At 40.5% G+C, this 5,000-nt stretch overlaps 2 non-coding genes across 2 annotated transcripts; one reads left to right on the forward strand and one right to left on the reverse strand.

Moving 5' to 3' along the window:
* Positions 1-4,486: 4,486 nt before the first annotated feature.
* Trnae-cuc lies at positions 4,487-4,558 on the forward strand. The gene has a single exon. It is a non-coding gene; the product is annotated as a tRNA-Glu (tRNA).
* Positions 4,559-4,761: 203 nt separating this feature from the next.
* Trnae-cuc lies at positions 4,762-4,833 on the reverse strand. The gene has a single exon. It is a non-coding gene; the product is annotated as a tRNA-Glu (tRNA).
* Between the last annotated feature and the right edge of the window lie 167 nt (positions 4,834-5,000).

Consider the following 5,000-nt stretch of genomic DNA (forward strand, 5'->3'; position numbering starts at 1 on the left):
GTGGCTGTTTGCCACGTAGCTCTAAGTCAAATTTAGAACCATCGCACTAGCGAGGATTTAGATGACGATTCTATCTGACCTCGTCTGACCCCTCAGTTCGCTCCCAGCAGTCATCGTGACCAGGTCACCACCAACCTCCAGCTCTATGGTTGGCTTTCCTACACTGTGTAGTATTCTTCCTTAATAAAGAGTCAAGCCGTTTCAACAAGTATAACTACCCCTACTAATCATTGTTTAGAGGTATTATAGCCGTATATCATGTTGGTTTTGTTAAGTAAAAGTCCTAAGAGACAGGAAATGGCAGCGTTCTCACACTATTCTTCTGACCTTAGATCGCGTTACTGTGTGATCACGGTATGTGGTCAGCAAACATGAATATTGTTCATTAATCAAGTATTTAATTAATTTCTCTCGTTAATAGATATTTATATTGTTTAATTTAACGCGTTCATGATTTTATCTTTATATCACGAATATCGTATTATTTATTTCTATTCTCATAGTATGTTTCCTAGCTTGACCTGACCTCGCTTTCACTCACTTCCGGTCGGTCGGTACGTGAAATGGTTTGAAAGACCGATCGCTGTTCCCTTTTACTGGTTGTCTGTAATTGTTTACACCATAGGAATACGGGTAGCTTTGTTAGATCGCTGAATGGTAACACGTCATATCAGCGTTAGAGCGGAGCTTGTAACGCGTATTTTGTATAAATTTATTATTTTGAGTATAGCGTTAATCTTCCCTATATCATAATGCACAGGGACCCTTGATATAACTTCGGGTTGCGTATATCGCCTAATAGATATACATTCCTTAAGTTATTGGTTCGATCGGCAACTTTCGAGTCGGTGTGACCCATAATTACGTCCGTTCATTAATGTAGGACTAGGGTTTAAGCTAGAATCATTATTCGCGTATCTAGAAGTAACCTGCATGCTCTGGGTAAATCCCAGGCGACCGTGTGATTCGTGCTAGTTATATGACCGTATGGCATGTCGCGAGCGCCCATTACAGATTCGCAGAGTAGATCGCGTTATTTTTTAGATTCCCCCGGCTTGTTCAGTTCATTTAATTTCGTACGGCATTTTGGGTATAGCGACCCCCCGTCGATGAAGTCTGACATGCATTGCTAGACATGTCTACCTCGGCATTTCAGTATTTCTGACCCGAGATTTGCTTGCGAGAAAGCTTGCGAATATTTTTTGCACGTCACTGTTCATTAGTACGTACATTCTGTCAAATATCATTATATATTGAATTCAACGTGGTAGTTAAAACAATTTTGTATTAATAGCATTGCTAATTTACCGCATTATTGTTATAGTGAACGTTAATCTTCGTGTTTGTGATTCATTCTCTGTGTGAGCTCACTTTCATTCTCATTCACTCATTATCGCTCTCTCTCTCTCTCTCTCTCTCTCTCTCTCTCTCTCTCTCTCTCTCTCTCTCTCTCTCTCTCTCTTCTCTTCTCTCTCACACTCACACCACACCACCACACAACATCACTACACCACAACACCACACCACACACACCACTCAACACACACTCACACTCACCACTCACACTACACCACACACACACACACACACACACACACACACACACACACACACCACACCACACACACAACACAACACACACAACACTCACACCACACACACGCACAACACACACACACACACACACACACACACACACACACACACACACACACACACACACACACACACCACACACACACACACACACACACACACACATCCACGCACAACGAGACACTGAAACCTTTTTATTAACAGGATTTGTTACTGTCGTAGTTGCAGGCGTAAAGATCTATGATGTATCTTTGCCCGCGATCGTGTCAATCGTGACGAGTGACGTTTGTCGTTTCCCTTATCAACTCTTATGTCTATCAGAGACGGTTGGATCACAACTTGCGTCCCCCTCGAATATTTTTTTCTTTATCTTTGTGAAGTAAAAAACAAAACAAAAAAAAAAGACAAAAATAAAATGAAACCTAGCACTACAAACTGCAAATTTATATAAATAACCGGCTAGTAGAACTTAACATCCCCTCCTCTCTGTTGCTTTTCTTTTTCTCTTACTATATATGAGTTCTAGTTCCCCGACTAAACATAGCAGTTGGACCGACGATATCCGACATGGCACCGAAGGACCCTGCTGTAGAAACGGCCACCTCAGACCACAAGGCGCCCCGTGATGTAGTGGACGGGCGCCGCCTGCCGGGATGCCTGCAGATCCAGTTAAATTCCAGGAGGATTTCAGAGCAGGTATTAGCCACTCTATGATACCGATGAGGACGCCGCCTGCCCGGACGCCCGTAGATCCAAACGAAGGTTACGAGGACGTCTGGACGAGCACGCAGCCGAGAAAGACGTGGGCGAGATCTGCGAGGACGCCGCCGAGTTAAGCTTGGACGAGGACTAAGAGGAAGTCTAGACGAGTCCGAAGTCAAGGAGGACCTGTGCGAGACCTTCGAGGAGGTGTGGACGTCGAGGACGGATGGATTCGCCAAGGATCGGAAGAGGACGACAAGGACGAGCAGCCACGAAGATGGACCACGGACAACGCACACGAGAACGAGATGACTAACCTATCAGGACCAGCAAAAGTTGGGTCACCCTCTGAGGCCAATCTAAGGCGCCTCGAGGGCGAGGCGTGAGTAGGTGGCCGAGCAATATGACGTGTACATAAGCACGATTTGTGTAAGCCATTAGACCACAAGACCTAAGTCAAATTTAGAACCATCACACTAGTGAGGACTTAGATGACTATTATATCTGACCTCGTCTGACCCCGCAATTCGCTCCCAGCAGCAGTCATCGTGACCAGGCCTCCAGCTCCAGGGTTGGCTGGCCATACACACGACACCGCGTTTACCCTAAGACAACGTCTCGTGTATTCTTTTCACTTAATAAAGAGTCTAGGCGTGTAACCACAATCACTGCCCAACCAGTTACAGCCATTGTACTAAAGTTCTGTTCTAATTTATATATATATATATATATAATATATATATATATAATATATATATATATATATATATATATGTATATATTATATATGTATATATAGTATATATGTATATAATGTATATAAGTATATATGTATATATATATATATATTAATATATTATAAAAATAATATATATATTATATATATATTGTTTGTGTGTGTGTGTGTGTGTGTGTGTGTGTGTGTGTGTGTGTGTGTGTGTGTGTGTGTGTGTGTGTGTGTGTACTTAATTATACATGTTCAGGTTTATATTTATGCCCACTGCAATTAACTGGCTACTTATCGATAATTTAATAGTAAAGTCATATCTTTAGCTTCTGTCACAAACGAATGGCGACTGGAACAGTGCTGGTAAAAGCAGACCATGGCACCATCTGCACCCCTATTCTCATCTGAAATTCGTTCCATTTGATATATACGGTTACAGGACTAGAATATGGGTCATCTCTACGACTGTCCCTACCATACTGATAAGCTTCCAAGTAATATAAACAGACAATTTATGCTCAGGCTACGTGACCAAATACCCAAAAATCTGTCATGCTATACGTTTATGCACTTATGATTCAAATTGTCGTATAATACATGGTGTGCAAGACATGTTATGTACTATTTGACGTAACACCATCGAAAATTTAAAATAGCAGCTGATAGCTTTGGAGTGTGCCCTGTAACGCATTTGTACTGGTTAAATATGACAAATGCAGATATTCTTCCAACATTCAATATCCACTAAGATTTCAGACACGCTGAAGAGGGCGAAGTTTTTACGAAAAACAGGAAAAGCAGCAGGTGATAAAACACCTCAGATATTACGCTTTGCCATTGCCAATTCCCTGGTGGTTGGCCTACACGTAATTCGAAAAGCCTTTGCAAGCAGGAATGGGAGTTTGGTCGTTCAAATGCTTACATTTAACATTTACAGGATCATAATACGAAAATGCTGAATTACCAGTAATATATCTGTAACTGGAAGTTTGAACATTCCAAAGCATACTTTTCGAGAATATGACAAGAGGCATAACTGGCGTAAAATTATGTTCTCTCCCGTTCGTCGAGGTTTCGGATCAACGAATTTCGAATTAATTCCACACACTCAAAATGACATTACAACATATTTTTTCGTTTCTTGTATTGTTATAACTAGAATTACCTTGCCTTGGGATAATTACCGAGTGAATTACCGACGTCACATAGCACGGCGTTATGGTATATTCAAGATTCTTAAGCATTTGCAAGTATATCCATTGTTGAAGATATATATATATATTTATTTATTTATTTATTTATTTATTTATTTATTTATTTATTTATTTATTTATTATTATATATTATTATTATTTTTTTTTTTTTTTTTTTTTTTTTTTTTTTTTTTTTTTTTTTTTTTGTAAAAAGTTGTCCTTAAAAACGTATATTAGCAGAAATTCATCATATCCCTTCCACACTGTATCCCGTGTGGTCTAGTGGCTAGGATACGCGGCTCTCACCCGCGAGGCCCGGGTTCGATTCCCGGCACGGGAAAGTTTTCTCCTTCAGCAGAAATAATTCTTAACATTTTGTGCCTACTTCGTAGTCATACGTAACACTTACAAGTGTTCTGTTCGTAATAATAAGGTTAACCTTTATTCTGTGCGTACTATAAGGTTAGTTTCGGCAGCACTACATGCTACATTCATGAATTCCGACATCTACATCGCTTTTCCTTTCTTATCGTTAAGAAAACTTTCCCGTGCCGGGAATCGAACCCGGGCCTCGCGGGTGAGAGCCGCGTATCCTAGCCACTAGACCACACGGGATATATACACGCTCTTCGATCGTGCAATTTTTCAGTCGTGAAATATTGGCATTTCACGTTTACGAGAAATTCTGTTGCTGCAACAATGTAAATTCTTACTTGGATATAAAAAGAAACAGAAATGTATTTCCTTTACTTGAAGATAATGTATACTATTACCAGGGAACT

This window comes from Penaeus monodon, chromosome 36, assembly GCF_015228065.2.
Source record: "Penaeus monodon isolate SGIC_2016 chromosome 36, NSTDA_Pmon_1, whole genome shotgun sequence".
In the NCBI taxonomy this organism is placed as follows: domain Eukaryota; kingdom Metazoa; phylum Arthropoda; class Malacostraca; order Decapoda; family Penaeidae; genus Penaeus; species Penaeus monodon.